Source organism: Sceloporus occidentalis, unplaced genomic scaffold (genome assembly GCF_023333645.1).
Source record: "Sceloporus occidentalis isolate IW3139 unplaced genomic scaffold, rSceOcc1.0.p SCAF_1, whole genome shotgun sequence".
Taxonomy (NCBI): Eukaryota; Metazoa; Chordata; class Lepidosauria; order Squamata; family Phrynosomatidae; genus Sceloporus; species Sceloporus occidentalis.
Genome location: NW_028316981.1, coordinates 71,556,322 through 71,581,176, shown reverse-complemented (window position 1 = coordinate 71,581,176; position 24,855 = coordinate 71,556,322). Strand labels below are relative to the sequence as shown.

Here is a 24,855-nt window from a genome sequence, read left to right as displayed (position 1 = left end):
GCTTGAGGTTTCTTTAGATACACTGCTGGTCACAGTGAGAGCCAGTGTGGTATAGTGGTTAGAGCCTCTGGAGATCAGAGTTCAGTTCCCCAATCAGCCATGGAAACCCACAGGGTCACACATTCTCAGCCTCAGAAAACCCTGATAGGATTGGCTTAGGGTCACCGTAAGTTGTAAACTACTTGAAGGCATGCGGAAAAACAAACTCAGCTTGAATCCAGAGAAAACGGAAGTACTAGTGATAGGCTCGCCCGGTCCGGGTGGTGAAATTTGTCCACCTGTCCTGAATGGGGTCACGCTCCTCCTGAAGGACTCAGTTCGCAGTCTGGGGGTGCTTTTGGACTCGTCGTTCCAGCTGACTTCTCAGGTGGATGCAACGGTCAGAAGCACCTGTTACCAGCTTCGGCTGATACGCCAGCTGTGACCCTACCCAGGCTGTGAGGACCTTGAAACAGTGATATAACACCGGTCATATATAACACCGGTCAGTCATATAACACCGGTCCTTAAAGACCTTCATTGGCTGCCTATTCGCTTCCGGGCACAATACAAGGTATAAAGCCCTAAATGGCTTGGGCCCAGGGTACTTGGAGGACCGCCTCTCTCCATACAATCCGCCTCGCACACTCAGGTCAGCCGGGAAGTAATTGTTAAGGGTTCCAGAAGCCAGATATACTACCACCATCCAGAGGGCCTTTTCCACCTTGGCCCCCAAGCTCTGGAACTCGCTCCCCGGCGAGCTCTGCTCGGCCGTCTCACTGGACCAATTCAAGAATGGGTTGAAGACATACTTGTTCCAGCAGGCATACCCCTGACCCCTGAAGTACTCCCCCCTTACCTCTCAACAGCATTGGAAGCTGGCTTGAGATTTTTTATTTTTTGAGGGGAAAATGTAACTGTGTTTTATCCTGTTTTTTACTGTCGGTTTTTATTGTATTGTGGATGTTTTTAACTATGTTGTTAAACCGCCTTGATCCTTGGAAAGACGTTATATAAATAAAATTTTATTATATTATTATTATTATTATTATTATTATTATACATGCTCTTGTAACCTCTCGGTTGGATTTCTGTAATGCGCTCTACATGGGGCAACCCTTGTACCAAACCCGGAAGCTTCAGCTAGTGCAGAATATGGCAGCTAGGTTGGTCACTGGATGTCCCAGGGCCGACCATATAACACCGATTCTGCATGATCTCCATTGGCTGCCTGTTCGCTTCCGGGCACAATACAAGGTGTTGGTTATAACCTATAAAGCCCTAAATGGCTTGGGCCCAGGGTACTTGGAGGACCGCCTCTTCCCATATAGTCCGCCCCGCACACTCAGGTCGTCTGGGAAGAATCTGTTGAGCATCCCGATAACGAGATATGTATCAACCTCACAAAGGGCCTTTTCTATTTCGGCCCCTGGGATCTGGAACACCCTTCCTGAGGAACTCCGCTCCGCCACCTCCCTGGATCTCTTTAAAAAGAGACTTAAGACCTTCCTGTTTCGGCAAGCCTTCCCCGATGCTCCTTGATGATATATGACTCCCCCTTATATGTACAGCATTATCGAGCACATTTAGCTGGCCTGGATTTGATGTATGGATTTGATGTATGGTTTTAATCTGTATTTTGAAATGTTTTTATTGAGGTTTTATTTATGTATTGCAATTTTTATCTTGTATTTTGTATTTGATATTGCAATTTTTACCTGTACACCGCTATGATCAGCATGGAATAGCGGTTTATAAATAAAACCTATTATTATTATTATTATTATTATTATTATTATTATTATTATTATTATTCAGCACAGGGGCCATACTAATCTTCTCTGTATCGTTCCAATTTTAGTATATGTGCTGCCGAAGAGTCTGGCAAAAACACAAATGCAAATTATATAGAAAAATCCCGAAGTGGATTTCACCACAAGAAGCATTTTATAGTAGAGAAATGATGGGAGGTGAAAAGTGGCTAACATATAAAACATTAATTAAAAAAGCAGAAGGAAATTGGAAAATGAGAACTTTGGAGAAACTGCAAAAAGAAGGGAAGAGATCAATTGGTTTAATTATGGACAAATTAGAGAATGTTTTAGACAAGACCTCAAAAAGCAGGGATTTGAGGAAGAAGAGAATGAATTGGATAAACTTTTATCTGGCGACAAAGATAAAATGATTAGCAACATTTATAAAGTTATACTTAAGCTGGATCAAGGACCTGAAACCATTAAAAATGTAACGATACAGTGGATGCAGAATATAGGGTACCCAATCGAAATGAGCGAATGGGAAAACATGTGGAATAAAATAACAAAGTACACAAAGTCTCAAAGTTGGAGGGAAATTATTTATAAATGTATCTATGCTGGTATATTACCTCAGATAAACTTGCAAAAATATACAAAAATAATTCAGATACATGTTGGAAATGTGATAGAGAACGGGGGATGTTTGACCACTGTTGGTGGTCATGTAAAAAAGTTAAAGAGTATTGGAAGAGCATAAACAACATAATGACAAAAATCTTGAAGAAAACAATTAAGTTCAAACCTGAATTTTACTTATTAAGCATGAGACCAGAAATAGAAAAAAAAAGAAAAAAATTGTTTTTACATGACCATGACGGGATGTATTACATTTGCACAACATTGGAAATTAAAAACAATACCAGAAGAAAGAGATTGGCTACTCAAACTATATGAAGCATTGGAAATGGATATATTATCTCAAAAATTGGCATTAAAACCCCTGGAAGAAATACAAAAAGAATGGGAACCAATCTTAGTATATTTTGAGGAAAGGAAAACAAACAAATAGGATATAGACTTAACAAAAAGAATTAATATTTAATTGACAGGTATGAGCTGGAGGTTACGAAGAAGCGGAGAGGGAATGGGAGAGAGAGGCGGGTTACAGATGGGCAGGGGAAGACGTCTTGAAGGTGTCTTCCCCTGAATACGGAGCCTCCAGACCGCCCGCCCTGGGGGCGTGGCTAAGGTGGATGGGGCTTCCACACTGGGGGTAGTGAAGACGCCTCACCTGGGGCCGTTTCTTACCTGCAGCTTCCATACCGCCGCCTCACAGGACGCTGCAAAGAGAGAGGCAGCTTCCGCACGGGCGGCCAAAAACCCGGCTTTTTTTTCTTTTGCTGGCTGGCGGATGCGCAGCTGCGCAGCTGCGCAGCTGCGGCGGTCAGCACCGGCGGCAGAAAGCGTATGTGCACATTTAAAGCGCCCAGGCCCATTTAAACTTTTCCCCCCGCCCTACCCAAGAACAAAGGTGGCCTCCTGCCAGCTGGTGATCAGCTGGTGTTGGCATCCTTGTCCACTTGCACGTTGCCAGTCTCACCGGCATCATGGATGCCTCCTCTCCTTTGGTCCCCGTGCTCTTGCTGAATCTGCAATGCACAGTCACAGCTGTCGCCGCTGCCACCGCTGTCCCCCTGCCATCCCCCATCACCTCCCTTGTACATATGTAAATATTTAAAGTTTTAGTGTTTATTTATTGTTAGGTGAAAATGGCGCAGTAATGTGTGTAGGGGTTCACTTTAAATTCCAAACTTTCCACAATTCTAGCAGCGCATGCGTACATGTTGCTCTAGGGTTAGGGTTACGAGCATTAAAATAGAGTGCAGCTGTGCTGCAGCTTCCACATCTGCATGGCATCTGACGCTCTAATTAGAGCTTCGGTGCAAACTGCGCATGTTCCAGGACTCCGACTCATTATGTGACGCAGCTGACTCGGAGCCTTTAAATGGGCAACTTAAATTTGCGGCGTGACAATTGTGGCATACAGGTGCAGCAGCTTACAGACGGAGATGCACAGTTGCGCAGTATATAGAAAAGAAGCGGGAAAAAGCGGCACCTTTTTAATGCCACTTCTTCCCGCTTGGGGCGTGCAGGTGGCGCGTTCATGGCGGCATTCAGGTAAGGGCCATCTAAAGGCTATACCTTCATGACGTCATGAGCACACCCATTTTTGCCCGTCTGTAACCCGCCCGAGAAATTATTATATGGCTTAATTAATTAATTAACTAATTGAATAACTATTTAATGGCATATATTTTGAATTTTTTATGTTTATGTTTAGAAAGAAACGTATAAAAATAAGTAGCTTATAAACTCATGAATTTTCATAGACTAAGAGAGAAAGGTAATAGATATTTGGTATAAACAGTAGCAAAGATATTGATAGAAATACAAAGGGATTAAAGCTAGGGAATAAAATCAAGTTACATAAAACAGAATATTTTGGAAATCCAAGAGGTCATGAGGAAAAGAAACTGTTAAGGGTTGAGGAGGAAATTAGTTTGTGAGGAGAGGTGAATGAAGGTATAAGCAGGTTATGTAGAAGGTCAGAGAGGGGAGAATAGAAAATGTCAGTACGTAAGAAGATTGGAAAATGATGATGTGAGAGTTGTTGGATGGGGAAGGAGAAGGATTTGGGGAAGCAGGGTTATGTAAAGAGAAGGAATGAGAAGGGAAGAAGAGAAGAGAAAAGAAGAACGGAAGAAAGAATAAGAAAATCTACAAGATTTGAAGCAATGAAAATCTCATGACCTCCAGTATTATAGTTTATGTTAATATAAGATGAATGTTAGACCCAAAGTTTTAAAATGGTGAGAGGTGATTGAACAGATTGTTTGACTGACTGTTTGATGTTTTTAACTAATAAAAATTTAAAAATAAAAAAGAAGGCACACAGCAACAATAACTGCTGACATGTACTTCATGAGGTTAAGATGCAAAGCAGATACTATATCAGATAGTATTTCTCCATTCCTAAAGGATTTGGAATGTACTATACAAATACAGTCAAGAAAGCATACAATTGGGGCTGCGAACAGGGTGGGGAGAGCAGGAGCCATAGGCATGCTCCTGTGCCTCCTAGTACTGGACATTTCCTGGCCTTCAGCTGTCTCTCGGAGATAGCTGAAGGCCAGGAAAGGCACAAGGGGAGAAATCCCACCCCGGAAGTCCTGCCCCCAGAGGGCAGAATCCTGTCCCCAGCACCAGGTAACACAAGGTGCCAGAAAAATACTTGGTTGGGGCACATGGCCACAAAAAGGTTCGCCCTCACTGGCCTATGTTGACTTTTAAGCATAACTGGCAACGTGATTATACTGTGTATATTGGGGGGAAATTTCCCTTAAGTCTGTTTTACCTTATTTAATTAATGCACAAAAAGAAATCTCTTGTTTGTCCTGAATAGGGTAATAAATGCTTACATTCTTATGAAATCCATTACAGTCTCATCCAGAACAAACAATTATAAAAACATTAAACTGATGCTGACACAGTATATTTGCTGCTATTGCAGTTCATTTATACATCACACAATCAATGTTGCTCATTAAGGTATATCACAAATTCTTCAACACCTTAAAAACACATTTTCAGAACAAGCCTGGAACATAATTCTGTACTTATTTCATGGTAGTAAGAGAAATATGATCATGTTGTAATAGAAATGCTGATACAACAAAAACCACAACACAAGTCATGGTGGCAAGACTACAATTTCAGTTCCTCAATCAAAGCCAGTATTACACTTTAAAGACATTACAATTCACACATTTTTCTTATGCTCTGGCATGGGCTTTTGATCTAGTATTTTAGCTGCATCTCTTTGATCCATACTTCAACCAAGTGGGCTAAAAAAACAATTGTTTTTTAATGAGGTTCAAAATGACTCAATGGTTATAATGGAAAGAGAAAATTACTTTTAAAATTCAGTCCTAACAACAAAAAAAGGGGCAACATCAAACTAGTTGACAGATAAATCTGGGAAAGAAAATGTTAGCTCTTTCTGTCTGTTTAGGCATACTTAACATCCCATTCATGGGCTGGGGGCGGTGGGAGATGTGCCAGATTTTAAAAAGAACTTTACACAAACAAATCCCGATTTCTGTTGAGAATTGAAGCCCACTGGCACTCCCACTGTTGCACCTAAATATAAGTGATGGCTGGTTGAGGTATGTTGGGGAGGGGAGGGGAGGGGAGAAGAAGCACGCATGTAAGAGTCCTGTTGGTGCAGTGGTTAAATGCCTGTACTACTGCCACTCACAAAGGTTGGGAGTTCAATACCAGCAGAAGGGGTCAAGCTCCACTAGGCTTGCATCCTTCTGAAGTCGCTAAAATGAGTACCCAAGTTGTTAGGGGCAATTAACTTACACTTTGTAAACTGTTTAGGGAGTGCTTAAGTGCACTGATAAGCAGTATAGAAATGTACTTGCTATTGCTACTTTTAAGTTGCCTGTCAACTTATGGCAATGCCACAATTTCATAGGGTTTTCTTAGGAAAAGAATACAGCTTTGCCAGTTCCTTCCTCTGAAATATAGCCTGGTTTTGATTGGCGGTCTCCTACCCAAGTACTAACTGGGACTGACCCTGTTTAACTTCCAAGATCAGAGAGGACCTAGTTCTTTTAGGCATTTAGGCTCTCAGGTTGGATGTACCTGGATCTTTTTAATTTCAGTGCAAAAACATGTGAAATAATCATAAAGTGGTTTCAAAATACACAGTGTTTCTGCTACTAGTGGGGATCTGTGATCAGCTTTGCCTCTTTGAAATTTGTGGGGAAAGCTTCCAGATTGTCTTGAATCCCATCATCTCTTATTTTTAGACAATAAACACAGAACTTGTGGATTATAAATTTGAATAATATATTAAAGGACAGAGAATAGATGTCCTGATGTGTATGCATCGATGGAAAATTGATATATTCCAACATTGGTATTTTAATAGGCAGAAAAGTAATACTAAACAGAAGAATATTGTTTGGCAGTGTCATCTCTGCAAGGTTGCAAACTACTGTGAGCTCATTACAGTTGAGCAGCAGACTAAGGAAGGGTCACTACAGAGGCATAAAAACAATGAACTGGAAACATGAAATGTTGTATCAGAAAGCTTTCTCCTGCATAGAAAAAATTATATCCAATTTGCTTCAATCTATGGATTTAAGAGCAACTGAATTTAATTCAGTTTCAGTTTAATCAGCCAGCAGATAAATATTGTGCCAGTCTCTCACAATAGTTAAAAGGTTTACAGTCAATGAGTTATATCCAATTGTTAGTGCCAATTACAACAGACCCACTAAATCAATGGGAAGTTGGTAAACTGAAGTTTATGTGAATTTCACCTGATTCAATTCAACTGGATGTGTATGTTCTCAGAAGCTTAAATATACCTAAATATAATCTCCTGAAAGAAGCGGGAGAATATCAGATAAACAGATTATTGGCACTTGAAAAATTAAAAGGATTAAAACAGTGTGTTCATCTGTGTCTTCTAACTCAGGTTAATTCAATTTCTGAAGCTACTTCAACCAACTGTAATAAAGCATTACTCTTATTATTAATTATGGTTATCATTTTCCTCTGCTTCCCCCCCCCCCCCCCACTTCGTAGAATGACCTGCCGGAGGAAACACGACAGCTAAAAATGCTGAGAGCATTTAAAATAGTATTAAAGACAAGCCTACCCAGTCAATTTTAAATCATGACTTTTTAATTGGTATACAGTTGCCCCTCCAAGTCTGCGGACTTGAAATCCATGGACTTGAAAATCTGTGGAGGGGCGACTGTCATTAACCTTAATGGGTATGCACCTGTAGCGCACGCCCCACATGCACACGTCCCATTCAAGCCTATGGGGCTTGAATATGCACAAGATTTGGAACTGGTGGGGGGGTCCAGAATGGATCCCCTGTGAATTTCAAGGGGTGACTGTAGTGTAAAGACTGTATTATATAAATGTATTTTAATGTTTTTATAGTATTGTTGGTTTATGTGTTTTTTTAAACTGTGTTTGTATTTTAACTTGTTGTACCCTGCCTTGAGGAGAGGTGGGAAAGAGATCAAATTTATTAATGTTGTTGTTTATTAAAGTCTACAGTAACAGTTACAAAACTTGAGACTTGTAGTTTTGTTGTGGCACCAGAGCTCTCTGATAGAGGAGGCTAAATGTCTCTCACGCTACAGCATTGTAGCACTAGGACTCCACTTTGGCCCCTACTGCAGAATCCTACATAGGCTCTGTAAGGCACTGGAGATCTCCAGCGGGGAACTCTAATTCCCCTCCCTAAACTACAGATCCCACGATTTACAGGTGGTTTTCATGACGGTCAGAAATGAAACCGTATCACTGTCACTGGGTGATGCAAAAGGGTCCTACTGTAAATAAAAAAATTATAGTTTTATAACATTATAAATGTTATCGTATATAGCTTTTCATTCTTTATATATATATATATATATATATATATTGTGTGTGTGTGTGTATATACACACACTATATATATATATATATATATAGTGTGTGTGTACATATATATATATACACACACACATATACTATATATATATATATATGGAATGAAAAGCTATATAAGATAAAGTTCTGATACAAACAGACTGTCTTTAAGTTTCACAGAATATTTTGTTGTTGTTGTTTTTTTGTTTGTTTTTTTACTTTCCGCTCCGGGCCAGCAACAAACTCCAGCTCCCAGAATTCCATAGCCTTGAGCCAGAAAAAGAGTTAAAGCGGTGCCAAACCGGGTTATTTCCCCAGTGTGGATGCAGAGAAGGTTGCCCAAAGTGGGGAAACACTGGAAGGCACTGGGTTTCTGGAGCTTTTCCGTCACTGCTGGGTGGAGAGGGGTCCCAAAGAGTGCCTCCTTCCCCCAGGCTTCCCAGTATATCCCAGTATAACCCAGTAAAGCCCTCGCTGTCCCCCATCTTACGCACCCAGCCGCCCCTGGCGCTGATCAACTGCTCTGTTTGACTGTCTCCAAGACTCAGGATGCCTCCTGAGACCGTTGCTCTGGGGAGGGTTAAACCATTCCAGAACTAGGGGGGTGAATGGGTCCCTGAGGGAACAGGGTTGCCCCTTTTGCCCTTCGAAGTCGAGCTTTTTCTTCCTTAAGCCTTAGAGGATACTTTTCTAAAACCTAGCCCCTTTCCGACGCCTCGGATAGTTTCGCTTTTCCACACTTTTCTCTCCCTCATATCTCCATGCCCCCCCGCGGGCGAGAAATTGGTTTCTTCCAAGCAAAGCCTGCTCCTCCTGGCGACAGTTGAAGCCGCCAAGAGCTTTTCAGGGTGTCCCTCCTCCACCAAACTGTGCCCTTTGAGAGATTTTGGACTTCAGCTCCCAGAATCCTCAGCCACGTTGGCCAATAGTCTGGGATTCTGGGAGATGAAGTCCAAAATTCCCTTAAAGGGCACAGTTTGGAGACCATCCATGACCTACACTGTAGAAATAAAGCAGTTTGACACGCCATTTTAGCTGTCATGGCTCCATCCTGGGATATGTGGTTTCATGAGGCACCTGCACTCTTTGACAGAGAGAAGGCTGAAGGCCTTGCAAAACTACAGATCCCAGGATTCCATAGGATAGAGCTACAGCACTCAAAAGTGGTGTCAAACTACCTTATTTCATACAGTTTGCAGACTAGAGGCACCTTCAGTGGGGAGGTTTTCTTATAGGATATCATGGCATGAATATCAGGGGCTGTAGGCTTTATTTAAGAGGAAGGAACTGGACAAACCACCTCTTAAGAGTCCTCTCTGCATAAAACAGGGTGTCCAGATGTCCTAACCACGTAAAAGGGCAGGATCTGGAAAAATGTAGGACGTTTGAGGGTGCTCTGATGGTGAGTTCCTGCATGGCAGAATGAAGTTGGACTGGATGGTCCTTGGACTTTCTCCCAACTCTACGATTCTATGATTCAAGAAAAATATGGGACATTACAAAATAAAGGCTAACAGCACTCATTTTTTAAAAAGTAAATTCAAGCTCCTTAGTTCTGCTCAAAATGGAGGACAGTGTGAAATTCCTTCTGGAGTGAAGGTTGAAATGGAGGACATGTCCTGGAAGAGGAGGACGACTGGTCACCCTAGCCTATGGAAAGCCTCTTAAATTCATGGGATCGCCATAAAAAAGACAGGCCTGTCTGAGGTTTAAGGTGACAACCTGAAGGCACACAGACACAAAATCACAGATGCTTGGGCTAGGCCAGAGAGGACAACTGCAATGAGTCTGGGCCCCAAATATTCTCTCACTGGGCCCCTCCAAAGGTCACACAGACCCAGAGGTTTCCAGGAAAGGAAATCCATCCCTAGGAGGGGCAAGAAAATTCAGGGAGTCCGGAGGAGCTGTGCCTAATTTTTAAGAAACAGCCTGAGGAGGAACATGCAACCTCAGGGCCTCACTCTGGGTTAGGCAAAGCCATCTGGGTTACAATCCTTGCATCACATCAAACCTCATGTTAGAAGTGTCGCCATTCTAGAAGAGACATAACATAAATCATGGATGGCCTGAGGGCCAAACTAGACAAACTGTGGATGTTTTTTTTGTGGGGTTTTCGGGCTATGTGGCCATGATCTGGAAGTATTTATTCCTGACGTTTTGCCAGCATCTTTGACTGACATCTTCAGAGAATGCTGGCATACACACACACACACCGTGTGACCCTTGGCTGAGATGAAATGATTTACACATTAATCCCCCTGCTTTTAAAACTCGTGCAGTTTCTTATATGTGTGTTATTTTACTTCTTATGTATTTTTTTATCATTGATTTGCTGGTCTTTGACCGTAATAAAGTTTATTGACACATTAATCTGTGTGTTGGTCTGTTGGTGCATGGCAAGGCCTCAGGGTGTTGGTGCATGGCAATGCAGGAGGATATGTGTGTCCATCAATCAGTGATCCATTGTCTGTGGGGAACCCCCGCTGATCCTGGGTAGGGCTGCCATATCCCGCCTGGGGGCGGGACTTTCCCGGTTTGGGGCGGGTCCGCACGGTCCTGCCCCGGTTTGGCCCCGCCCCCGGGATTCCCCCCCCCCCCCAGTGAGGCCCTGGAGGCGGCTCCGCGATCGCGGAGTCCTCCAAGGCCTCGCCGGGGCCTGGGAGGAGGAGGAGGCTGCTTGCCACTGCGGTGATGGCCGCGATGACGGGCGGCCTCCGCGCCCCTTCCCGGCCTGAGAGGAGGCCGAGGCTTCCTCCCAAGCCGGGAAAAAGGACAACGTTTTAAAATGTAGGACCTTTTTTTCCTGGCCAGGATATTTTTTAAAAAGGTCCTACATTTTTAAACCTTGTCCTACATTTTTCCCGGTTTGGAGGTCCTCAGGGATGGCAACCCTAATCCTGGGTGATGTTCATTTGCACTTGCTGGGTCTTGATTTTGCTGTTTTTCAGGACCGATAGCCAAACTTCGTTTACTAAGAATTTCTTCTTTTCTGTTGAAGTTGTCCAGGTGTTTATGGATTTCAGTGACATCCCTGTGCATTCTGACCTGATAGTTGTTGGTATTTTATTTTTATTTTATTTATTATGGTATTTATACCCTGCCCTTCAGCCCTAATGGCTATCGGAGCGGCTTACAATTATTATTTTTAATTAGACGGTTCCCTACCCTCAGGCTTACAATCTAATTATGGTCCAGAATTTCAGTGTTTTCAAGGAGCATTTTATGCCCAGGGTGGTTTATAACATGCTCTGCTACTGCTGATTTTTCTTGTAGATAAAGGGACTTAGTAGCTTAAGCAGAGAATGAGATATGAACACACAGCACAGGATGTACCTGGACTGCAGATTTCAGCCCTGAATCTGGGTGGGAAGATTGTTATCCTTGATCAAGGAGGTTCTCTCCCCTCCAGAACAGCACAGCCAAGTAGTCTGTACCAGGAGGAAAGAAGAACAACTTTATTTATAGGGTTCCAAAATGTATAAGCTTGCAAAGTGATGTTACAGAGGACTAAAAATTCATGTGTACGTTACTGAGATTCCCGTGATTTCATTTGGTGCATGTGTTTACTTGGTCTTAGTTTTTAACAAACAACAATTGAGCATTCAATTTACTTTCCCTTAGTCACGCCACATTGCCTAAATCTAATAGTAAATGATACAATGAGCGGAGGGAGCCATAGTTCATAGCAGTTTTCCAGCAGCTGCAACAGCATCTGTAACATTCCAGACTGACTAAGGTCACTTTCCAATCTTACTATTCACAACCCCATCATCAACACAGGTGAACTCTAGTTTGCTATACAGAAAACATGCAGGGGTAGCTGTCTTGGCCATTTAACAAATCCAAACAAAAATCCATCAGTGATGCCTTTATAGGCTAACCAAAATGCACAATATACTAGTTTGCTAATGATAATTGATTTTGGGCCTTTAAATGTGAAAATCCCTTCATTATAGAAAATCACACCCTGAGAACAACCAGCCTGATCCTGGCTACAAGGAACTTGGGAATCTTGGTTTGAACTTTTAGATAAATCATTGAATTACTCATATGGTTTCAGGATTCAGTTTACAGTAGCACTTTTGAGAGAGAATCAACATGGAATAGTGGTTTGAGTGTTGGGCTGTGACTATGGAGACCAGGGTTTGATTTCCCACTTGGCCATAAAACCCATGGGGTGTCCTCAGGCTAAGGTAACCAGATATCCTTACCACAAAGCAGGACAAGGCACTGCAAAATGTAGGGTGTTCAAGAAAAATGTAGGCCATTAGAAAAATAAAAGCTAACAATATTAATATAAATATAAATTCATGCTTCTTAGTCATGCTCAGAATGGAAGACATTTTCAAATTCTTTCTGGATAGAAGATTGAAATGGAGGACACATCCTGGAAGAGGATGACGGCTGGTCACTCTACCTCAGGCAAGTCATGTGCTTTCAGCCTCAGGGGAAGGCAGCGGGAAACCTTCTCTGAACAAATTTTACCAGGAAAACCCCTTGATAGGTTCGCCTTAGGGTCACCATAAGTCGGAAATGATTTGAAGGCACACAACAGCAACAAACACCTTTGAGACTAACTGAAAAAAGAAGCAGGTAGCATGAGCTTTCATAGACTTGAGCCTACTTCCTCAGATGCATAAGGTGGAGTACAGGAATTGTAATTTTTCATTCCTTTAATTTTGATGAGAGTGGTAGTAGTGGAAGCCACTATGAAAAGGTGGATGCAATTCAGATTGGGAGTGAGATGGACACCCACTTAACATTCCCCCCCCCCCAATGTCATGTCCCCTGTGTAATCCCCTTCCCTGCTTCTGTTTACCCAGTTACATGACAAAAGGATAAAACAAATGATAAAAGCTGTTCAACAGTGGAATATGCTGTCTCAAAGTGTGGTGGAGTCTCCTTCTTTGGAGGTCTTTAAACAGAGGCTGGATGACCATCTGTCTGTGATGCTTTGATTTTGTTTTCCTGTATCGCAGGATGTGGACTGGATGACCATAGTGGTCTCTTCCAACTCTATGATTCTGATTTTATGTAAAGCACAAGAAATGGTTCCATGGTAAATGATAAGGAAGGTTGCAGTTGAGGTGGTGTGTACACATTATGTTCAGAAGTTAATAAAGTAACTTTTTTGGATTGCAGTTCTGACAATCACCCCTGGCTATGCTGGCCAGAGAATTCTAAGACCAAAATGTTACTTTACCAAGCTCTGATTAAAACAAAGTTTTAAACTTTGTAATTATCCAGAGAAATGATCTAAGAGTAATTTACAGTTCATGGAAGAGTGATGATACTCTAACAAACTGATCAACAAAACATTTGAAATTAGAAAAGAAAAAGAATTATTTTGTTAAGTTTACAAAGGGATAGTTCTGTCACGGCGAAAGCAGCAAAGACTCCTGTGGTTCCTTAGCAAGCAACCAATGTATTTGTTTTTCTTCTCCAAGATAGCTATATGCAGATGCCCAGAGAAAACTAATTTGAAAATGCTTAAGTCTGAATGGGTAAATTCCTAGAGCAGGTATTTTATCTTATGACACCACAGAATAATTTCTCTGAATGAATCTGGGGTATGTGAGAAGTCTCTGCACCTTTCCTTAATTTTGAACTGCCCTGTAGTCTTGTTCTGCAATATAACCAGCTTCAATTGGGCAGGAGAGAAATAGCAATTTCCATTCACTGAAACATTTCTCAGAGGGATAAATATGTTGGACTGTTACAGGGGGAAAAAAGAAAAGAAAAAAAGAGCACAGGCCTTTGTGACATCTTAAGAGCTTAAGGATGCTTTATTTATCCTCCTAGCAATTGAAAGGCCCTGTGTACCTTTTCCATCTTTTCTTGCAACTGATTTCCACAGTACAAGAAAGATGGAAGAAGCAAAGGAAAAACAAGGGAGGATTGAGGATGGAAGATGATGTTGTCTGAAGCCCCCATAAAATTGAGTGAATGCAGCATGGCTGAGGATGCAGTAAAAGTCTCAACTGGAACCACACTACACATTACAAATTTCATGTTGGTTATAGCTTAGGATAGGTTTTTGTGTATTAGAATTCACTACAGTTTTATCTGATGCAATTGATTCTGTCCACAAATGTTTATGCCGTGATAAATTCATTGGCCCTTAATATTGCACGAGACTTTTTTCCTATTTATTAACTAGATTATTCACCAATCCTTTGGCATCAGTGAGGCCCAAAACAACTCCAAAGTGATGACTCAGGTTCTGAAGATGATATTCTGGGAGTGATTTACTTATTTAAAACATTTTTACCCCACTCTTCAGTTTAAAAGACTCCCAAAGCAGGGGAGGGGGGAAACTATTGCTACCACACCATATTACAATCTGGAAGATACAACATTAAAAGAAAAAGGGATGGGAAGAGAACTGGAAAACAAATGGAGAAAGTAATTTTTAAACAGTAATGTTCTATTACTGCCATCAATGTATTGTGGAAGGTTGTATTGACAGAAGGTTGATATGTACGGCATGTCCTGAAAAAAGAGAACATCTGGTCACCCTGGGTGTGAATGTAGACTTGCAACAAGGACAGGGCCCAATGCACCTAAAAGATGGAGACATTACAAAAGATGACCATTACTTGAAGGGGGACCCTCTATGACCCCCACTATACTGGATAATTACTAGTCAGGGCCCTATCACACTTCACTGTTACTGTGCTATATTCTACTTATGTGGAATTCTGGGGTTTGTTGTTTATTGAGGCCCAAGAGCCCTCTAGCTGAGAATTGTAAATTTCCCTCCCTAAACTACAAATAATAGCATTCCATATTATGTTGCCATGGCAATTAGTGTGGAATCATAGTCCTATAACAGTGTAGAGTGTTAGGGCCTTCAGTCTCCAGTGTTACATTTTTGGCAAGGTCATGAAGTGTATGGTGGTCTGTCACTCCAACAGTTCTCTTATGTAATTCTTTTTCAATTTGCCTTCTCTTGAGGCAATGAGACAGAGACAGCTTTAATCAGCTTGGATGATTTCAGCTGAGGAATGGACTGGAAAACAGAGTGTCCCTTCTGGTTCAACTGGACTTCTCAATAGTAACTGACACCACAGAATCACAGAATTGGACACCAAGGGCCACCCAGTCCAAGCCCTTGCCATGCAGGAATACACAATCAAAGCATCCCTGACAGATGGCCATCCAGGCTCTGTTTAAAAGCCTCCACCATTGGTCATAGTATCCATCTGGACCTCCTCTCTGGGATAGGAGTGAGGGGCTGGAATAAGACTGAGGCGCCCCTAATGGACGGCTTGCAGATGCCTCCATTTTCACCAGATCAGGGCTGCAGCTCCTTTTTGTGCCCTGGAGAGGGTGTGATAGCTGTGGTAGTGTGGCTCTATGGTGCTCTTTTGGCACTGTGTCATGTGGACGCAAACACCGGAAGAGCACTGTGACACCCTGCATGCCGTGTGGTGCGGCACATGGTGTCACACTGCCCTGGAGGCAGAGCTGGGGTGTGCATCATGTAGACACTACGACCCAACTCTGCCCCCAACTTGGCCTTTAATGCCGGTGTGTACAAGGGTTAAGATGCACCATTTTACATTTGCACCAGGTTCCATGGTGATGTGGGAAACTCTGACCTGTTCATTATCTTGGCCATTGGCTCGTGGGGTCACTTTGGGCTCTATCTTTGTTCCCCCTACTATTCAGCATTTATATGAAACCACTGGGAAAAGTAGTCCTGAGATTTCTGGTTGTGTGCCACTCACTTCTATTTCTCCTTTCCATTTAAATTGGAGAAAGTTGTTTTGGTACTAAACCAGTATTTGCTCTCAGAAAACAAACTGAAGGCAAGACAGAAAATCAAGCGACCAGTCAAGTCAGATACAGAAATGGGGATCTGGCAGTAAGTCTGTGTTGAATGAGTACCCAGACTGTTGGGGGCAAATTAGCTTACTTGCTAATTAGCTTACTTGCTGTTCACCACTATGATCTTTGGAATAGTGATATATAAATAAAACAAATTATTATTATTAATTATTACATTCTTCTTTAAGAAACATGTTCACACTTTAGGTGTACAGTGGCCCTTCTTAATCACTGGGGTTTGGTTCCAGGAGACACACACATACCCTTGGATAACAAAATCCATGGATATACACGTTTTAGCTAAAATCTATGCAGGGGGATTTTTACTTAGCTCAAAATTAAGAGAAGGTCAGCTACAAGGACCTTACGAAATTGTTTTTCGTCTGTATACCAAGGGACCGATGGATATAAGAAATAATACAGAGGCAAGCTTCTCTAATTAAGTATATTTTATTTAAAGGGGGAAATCACACAGCAATTCACTATCACACACTCATTCATTCAAGGCTCAGGAAATCAGGGGTTAGTGTGGAAAAGGTTTGAGGCAGCACTACATGTGATATTTACTATATATGAGGTTTGCTTCCAAGGTCCAATTGGGTGAAATAGAATAAGACACAGTTATTCAGAAAGCATTAGTTGAACGGAAGTGCTGGAGCTAGACCAGAGACCACAGTGACATAGAGTCCCCGTGAAATCTAAACTAGGACACTGAGGGGAGATTTCCAAGGGTTTTTAAGGGTGAAAACTAGCCCCTAGACAAAGGTGTTTGGTTGTCTGGGGTGAGGTAATCTGGTCTGTCCATAATCAAGGGAAATGGGAAGGGCGTTAAGTTAATAGTTGGCTCATCAGGTGAGACATCTAGACAATCATTGCCCATTCTTCTGAATATTGGAGGTGATGATAGTCCCATTAGTGACTCCCAAATTACCTGTTGGGCAAGTCCGAGGGGCATTGTTCTCAAAAGATACCATGAGGCTGACTTCAGTGCATACATGTCCTGCCGCTTTGAGGATCATGGCGGACTACAAGGCAGAGCCCATCTGGGGTCATGTGGAATACCACACACCAAAATTCAGAAAAATGCACTATGGCTAACAAAGTCCCCTTAAATACAATGGCATAGCAAAATGGTGTCCCTTATATAAAATGGAAAATCAAGGTTTGCTGTTGGGATTTTATACTTTTTAAAAATATTTTCAAGCCATGGATGTTTGAATCCATGGATAAAAAATATGTGGATAAGGAGGGCCAACTTTACTCCTGAATTCAACCCCGAACCTGGATTTCCAGGTTTCTGCAGTAGCTGAGAAATCGTTTGCACAATTAAAACTAGCACAGCTGGTTGGTCCATTCCTGAAACTGTCTGATCTGGTCACAGAAACACATAGCCTTCTTTACCTACTGTTTGGATTGTTGGTACATGGTGTACATGGGGTTACACTAAAAAGCATTTGGGCACTTAAATTGAACCAAAACCCTGTAGCCACACTTTTGACCGAGACTGGATACAGCACTCATAAAATCCTCCTGTTACAACTGCTTCACTGGCTGCTGGTCTCATTCCAGGAACAATTCAAAGTGATAGTTATGATTTATAAAGGCCTATATGGTTTGGATCCAGGCTGTCTGAAAGACCATATGAGTCCAGCAGGTTTTGAGATCGGCAGGAAAGACCCTTCTTTCAGTCTTACTATATTTAGGGAAATGTTTGATCAGACACAAGAGAGGATCTTCTTGATGGCTGCTCTCAGACTGTGGAACTCTCTTCCAAGGGAGAATAAGTCCATTTCATCCCCAGTTGTCCTTCTGCCAGCAAGTGAAAACCTTCTGTTCAGCCAGATGGAATCTTGGAATTTGTACTTTTACATTCTCTGCCAAGGTGTGCTGGTGTTTCACAAAACTACATATCCCAGGATTCTGTAGAATGGAGCCATGGCAGTTAAAGTGGTGTCAAACTGCATTATTTCTACAATGTACATACATCCTAAGATGATAAAAGGTCTGGAAACCAAGTCTTAAGAAGACTAGCTTAAGGAGTAGAGTACGTCTAGCTTGGAGAAGAAAAGACTGAGAGGTAACATGATAGCCATATTTAAATAACTGGTGAGATGTCATGTAGAAGATGGAGTCAGCTTGTATTCTGCTGTACTGGAACATGAACCAATGGATTTAAATGGTACAAAAAGAGATTCCACCTCAACATAGGAAAAACTTCTTAATGGTGAGAGTTGTTCAGCAGTGGAATGGATTACCTCAAAAGATGGTAGACTCTCCTTTGGAGGCTCTTAAACAAAAGTTACATGATTATTTCTCAGGAGTGATTTAGTTGTGTAGTACTGCATGGCAGGAACTCAGACTAAATGCCCCTTGAGGTCCCTTCCAATTCTGTGATTCAATGAAAATAAAGACAAAAGCAAAACAACAGTGTGAGAGAATGATAATATAAAGAACAGTTATGCAGGAAGTAATGGGTCTGAAAAATGCATCACAAATAGACTGGAAAAGAGGACTGCTATACCTTTAATGGTTGTGTATAAGCAGGAATTTCAACAGTTGTAATTTGTCAGGCAAGTAGCATCTGTTGAAATTCCCTCTTTTGCACAACCATTGAAAGGGTCACAGCTCTGTTCTCTTTGGCATCTGGTTAGCTGCCAAGTGAAGGACTGCTGTTGAAGGCTACAGTCCTGAGAATAAATTCTATTACACAACTGAATCTTCTTCTGAGAAAACATAGGATTGCTGTGCACAGAGGCACCCTTCATGTTTCGCTTTAGAGTTTGTGCAGCACATGGAATGGCACTATACTTTCACTTTTTCTCTAACGATGCATCCGCACTGCACAGCTACAACACTTTGATACCATTGTAATAGTGACAGTTTCCATCTGAGGGATTTTGGTGATTTGTTATTATGGTAAGCTACTTCAAAATACCTTGTGAAAAGACATGACAGGCAGGAAACCAGTGCAGACTAATATGAGTTTTGTAAGAGAGCCAGCATGGTATAGTGGCTGGACTGTGACTCTGGAGACCAGGGTTCAATTCCCCGCCTGGCCATGAATCTCACTGGGTGACTTTGGGCAAGTCACACACTCTCAGCCTCAGGGGAAAACAATGGCAATCCCCCTCTGAATAGGTCTTGTCAAGAAAACCTAATGAGAGGGTCGTCTTAGGGTCACCATAAGTTGGAAACCTCTTGAAGGCACACAACAACAACAGTAGCAACAACAAAGTTACTTCTCTGGTGTAGTTCAATGAGTTGCAATACAGTGCTCTAGGAACAAATTCTAAGTGCCTCATCAAATGATAAGCCCCATGGAACTGTGCTATGGCTGTTAAAGTAGTAACCAGGGGTTATAATGGGGCAGTGTAGATACACTCTGTAAAAACAGAAATTAGAAACAGTTACAGAAAGAAAACCGATCTGGTCATTTCATGATTTTGAGCTAGTCACAACATTTTTCTATTTAAAAAAAAACCTTGTGAAAAGACACGGCAGGCAGGAAACCAATGCCGACTATGAGGTTTGCATTACAGCCATCAGTCATCTCTAAAGAACTTCAGATGCTAGAGATGGTTTTATTCTTGTGAGTGGGGACCAGCAACTTGGCCACAAGAGGGCAGTAATCACCTAATGAACCATAGGCGATTGCCATTTTCTGTGGGGTCCAGGACTTCTCTTAATTAAGAATCCAGTCAGCATGCACAGAAAGTGAAGTCCTTGCCTTAATGAATGGAAGAGAATGGCTGGGGTTGCTGCTTTGATGGGAAAGCTGCAACCCACTTGCAACAGAACTGGAGACCAGAAACATGCTGCTCTCATGGGAAAGTATTCCTCCAAAAACACAGAGCTACAGCTGATCAGTTTTATGATTAGCTTTCCACTAACAGAGAACACACCCTGGTGTTTGAAACTCTGTAAACAGAGCTGCCCACTTCAATATTTACTATGAAACCTGCAAGCATTTACTTCTACCTAGCAAAAGCACAACGTAAAAGGGAATGCGTGTCTTTATATCTTAATCGTTTTCTAATTTCCACTGCAGCCTGAGATGGATTCCCCTCTTGAAAAGTAGTAAAGGATTGCTAGATGAACCCAGGCCAAGTACAGTCCCTGTAGAATATCCAGGTGATTTATCTGAGACCCTTCAAAGCCTGAATTCACAGCAAGTCTCCTCTGTCTATGTGGTTCATCTCATCTAATTTTTTTCTGTGTGTTTCAAGGCTTGAGACAAAATGCTTCACTGAGTCAGAAGATTAAAGCATAGAAGTTTAACTAGCTGGGAGTTCAAGAATTTACTGGGCCATAACAGGCCCAACAGTTTTGTGATTGACGGGTAAATAAGTGTCTGTGCTTATGATTGCATTCTCATACGCACTAGCCTTTACTAAACATGAAAGCTTATATCTTCCAAGACATGAGGTGCAAGTAGATCCTGTGGAGGGGTCCATCAACAAACAGCCTGTGACTGCAATGAGTCCTCCGCATTACTGGAGTTAGGGACTGGGGACCCCTGTGAAAGTGGAAAAACCACACACACACACACACACACACACACACACACATTTTTTAAACCCAAAAGAACACCTCTCTAGGAATCTAGGAATCTCTAGGTCCTCCAGAAACTGACCACAGAATTGTGCAGGAAAACCTACAAATGTCTAGAAAAGTGTTCTCTCTAGAAAGCTCTAGGTCCTCCAGCACAATATCTGGCAAAAAGTGGCCATAGAGTCATGCTGGAGGGCCTAAAGAGTCCTCAAGAGAACATATTAATAAAATCCTCAAATAATCAAATGCAAAAGTAACTGCAAATATGGAGAACTGATTGTACAATGGGCTCTTGGTATCCACTGGGGTTTGGTTCCAGGACCCTCCATGGATAACAATATCCATGGATGCTCATGTTCCATTAAATACAATTGCACAGTAAAATGGTGTCCCATATATAAAATGGCAAAATGAAGGTTTGCTTTTGGGAATGTATACATTTAAAAAATATTTTCAAACTGTGGATGCTTAAATCCGTGGATAAAAAGGCTGACTGAATTTATTATCTCCAAAATGGAATGAGTTCTCCCTTTGTTATGAGCTTCATTATTGGTATTTATGTGAGTCTGTTGAGCAATAGCCCCTTTAAAACATACCTAACAACACCATTATGTCTCTTCCTGAAGCTATCTATAGCTTGAAGAATGGATAGAGTGAGGGATCTGAAGTCTGCCTTGGCTTTCTAGAGATTGATCTACATCATACTTGCCTTCTTTCCAAGGCAGTATTACACAGGCATGATGGAAGAAGCTATAGCTCTCAGAACCTTGCACTGTATGTAACTCTGAAAAGTACAGCATCCCTGTCAGAGTCTAGCCAGTTGTCCTCACACCAAGCATCTGGGCCCAAGGTTTGCCTCCATCGCTTTGACATGTTTGACTGGTTAATTTGTTGAAATATATCCTTGAAGAAACAACATTTCCTTTCAGGGATAGAATCATGGAATTGTATTATTATTATTAAGGTTATTTATACCCTGCTCTTCAGCCCTAAAAGCTATCAGAGCGGCTTACAATTATTATTTTTAATTAGATGGTTCCCTGCCCTCGGGCCTACAATCTAAAAGACACGACACAAAAGGAGAAGGGAATGGTGGTGGGAAAGGGGATGAGGTCCAGTGCTTATTCTCTCCCTCTGAAGCCTGGACCAAGGCAAGTTGACTGGAGGGAGGGCTCTTCTACAGCTGGAAGAGACCACAAGGGCCATCCAGTCCAACCCCATTCTGCCATGCAGGAACTCTCAATCAAAGCATCCCTGACAGATGGCCATCCAGCCCCTGTTTAAAGACCCCCAAGCAGGGAGACTCCACTACACTCCGAGGGAGTTTGTTCCACTGTCGAACAGCCCTTACTGTCAGGAAGTTCCTCCTAATGTTGAGGTGGAATCTCATCTTTGATTGAGTATTGGCTTACAAGTTTATAAGCTTGGGTTGATAAGTATGGAACATGATGGCAAAGTACTGACTTGTAAGTTTATAAGCATGGGATATATATACAAATGGAGCATGTTGGCAGAGTATTCTTTTATATTGCAATGATTTATACATGAGTCTACCTTCAAAAACTACTAAAACACTACAATTGCCCCGGATGGGAGGGTGGGAAGGGAGGAGTCAAATATTGAGAAGTTTTGAAATAACTCCACTGACTTCTTATTTGATTTTGGGTACAATTCAAAGTGCTGCTTCCAAAGTTTAAGGCCATACTTATACGAGAGTAAGTGCTATTGAAAGCAATGAGGCTTAAGTATGAATAGACACATAACATTTTGTAGTTCATGGGTTGGGATTTCAGTATCTCAAGAACCATCTCCTCCCTCACGAACCTGTCTGTGCATTAAAATCAAAATTGGAGGCCCTTCTGCCATCACCTCTGAGTAAGCAAGTGGCAATGAGGCAAGAGAGCCTTTGGATACTACCCACAGCAAAGTAACAGGGCCAAATGCAAAAGAGGACAGGACTGCTGAACCTTGGAGAGTTGTATAAGAAAGGAAATTTCCACCTCTGAGACCGGAGGCCAGTCCTGTCCTATTTTACAACCATCTATCGTACATTGTTGAGTTAAAGATACAGACCAATGTGCTTTGAGATAAAAATCTTCTAGAGTGACTTGGTAAAAGGTACAGCACTTCCATCTTTACTTTCATTTGTGTACTATTTTATACATTTTATGTATGTATGTATGTATGTATGTATGTTGTTTTATATATTTTGTCATTCTCCCTTAAGATGATCTAATTTATTTACCTTTTCAACTGTTTTACTCATATATCTAAAATGAGAATTATGACTATTTCAGATAAATAAAAATAGTATAAGACAGGTGTTAAAGTTAAATCTCTGTGATTTTATTACTGTATATACTCATGTATAGGTCTAGAAATTTTAGTCAAAAATTTGACCAAAAAAACCTGAGTTGACATATCCATAGGTAAGTCCTGTAAGTACGGTACTTTAAGTCTTATTTTAAAAGGACTCATATCTTGGTGAAAGGCAAGAGTCTAATGTGTCTTAGAAGCACTGACTCCCCCCCCCCCCCCTCACTCTCTCATCCATCCAGTCTTTTGTGTTAGCACAAACCAGTTATGCCTGCTGGAATTTTGTAAGTTCTTTGGCATTGTGGAGTCAAAGGCTTTCATGGCCGGCATCCATAGTTTTTTGTGGGTTTTTCAGGGTATGTGGCCATGTTCTAGAAGAGTTTTCTTCATGACATTTTGCCAGCATCTGTGGCTGGCATCTTCAGAGAATGCTTGCCTGGAAAAGAGTTGGGTATGTATATAGTATATCTTGATTTCAGTAAGGCCTTTGACAAAGTTCCCCATGACATTCTTGCAAACAAGCTTATAGAATGTGGGCTAGACAAGTCAACTGTTAAATGGATCTGTAATTGATTGACCGGCCGAACCCAAAGGGTGCTCAACAATGGCTCCTTTTCACCCTGGAGAGAAGTGACCAGTGGGGTCCCACAGGGCTCTGTCCTGGGCCCAGTGCTATTCAACATCTTTATCAATGACTTGGAGGAAAAACTTGGGGGCATACTTATCAAATTTGCAGATGAGACCAAATTAGGGGGAGTAGCTAATACCCCTTAGGACAGGATCAAAATTCAAAAAGACCTGAATAGACTTGAAAGCTGGGTCAAAGCTAACAAAATGAAATTCAACACGGAGAAATGTAAGGTACTGCACTTAGGGTGGAAACAATGAAATGCACAGATATAGGATTGGGGACACCTGGCTGAATGAAAGTACATGTGAAAGGGATCTAGGAGTCCAAGTAGACCACAAGTTGAATATGAGTCAACAGTGTGATGCGGCAGCTAACAAGGCCAATGCCATTTTAGGTTGCATCAACAGAAGTAGAATGTCTAGATCAAGGGAAGTAATAGTGCCATTCTATTCTGCTTTGGTCAAGGCTCACCTGGAATATTGTGTCCAGTTCTGGACACCACAATTAAAAAAGGACATTGAGAAACTGGAGCGTGTCCAAAGGAGGGCAACTAAAATGGTGACGGGTCTGGAAACCATGTCCTATGAGGAATGCCTTTGGGAGCTGGGTATATTTAGCCTGAAGAAAAGAAGGTTAAGAGGTGATAGCCCTGTTTAAATATTTGAAGGAATGTCATATTGAGGAGGGAACAAGCTTGTTTTCTGCTGCTCCAGAGACTAGAACGCGGAGCAATGGATGCAAGCTCCAGGAAAAGAGATTCCACCTCAACATTAGGAGGAACTTCCTGACAGTAAGGGCTGTTCGACAGTGGAACAAACTCCCTCGGAGTGTAGTGGAGTCTCCTTCCTTGGAGGTCTTCAAACAGAGGCTGGAAGGTCATCTGTTGGGGATGCTTTGATCTGGATTTCCTGCATGGCAGGGGGTTGGACTGGATGGCCCTTGCCATCTCTTCCAACTCTATGATTCTATATACAGTATATACTGTGTCACCCTGGGAAAGGAGGAGTGATTTGCATGTATATTGTTTTGTTGCTAATGGCAGGCCTTTGGCATTGTTTTGCTTTGCTTCATCCTTTGTTACATGCCCCTAAGATTTACCCTCATCTTATCCACAGGTCATATCAAAGTCCATAATTTTGTCTTAAAACCTGCCCTTGACTGATACATGAGGTTGACTTATAGTCGAGCATATACAATATTTTTGATGGATTTATTTTCACAAGTAATATGATATCTGGATATTTCTGAGTAATAAATAATCTAGACTATGTGTCTATGTTCTGC

The 24,855-nt window shown here is 41.8% G+C and overlaps 1 protein-coding gene and 1 non-coding gene across 4 annotated transcripts in view; both read right to left on the bottom strand.

Annotated features, from left to right (window-relative positions):
- The window catches only part of DNAH1 (dynein axonemal heavy chain 1), a 230,293-nt gene extending 221,491 nt beyond the window's left edge, over positions 1–8,802 (bottom strand). For all 3 annotated transcript variants that reach the window (XM_089524609.1, XM_089524619.1, XM_089524628.1), the window contains exon 1: positions 8,735–8,802. The gene's annotated coding sequence lies outside the window, so the exon portion shown is untranslated. The remainder of the gene's footprint in view (positions 1–8,734) is intronic.
- Positions 1,759–1,867, bottom strand: LOC149321577 (U6 spliceosomal RNA). The gene has a single exon (XR_016279637.1). It is a non-coding gene; the product is annotated as a U6 spliceosomal RNA (small nuclear RNA).
- Positions 8,803–24,855: the final 16,053 nt, after the last annotated feature.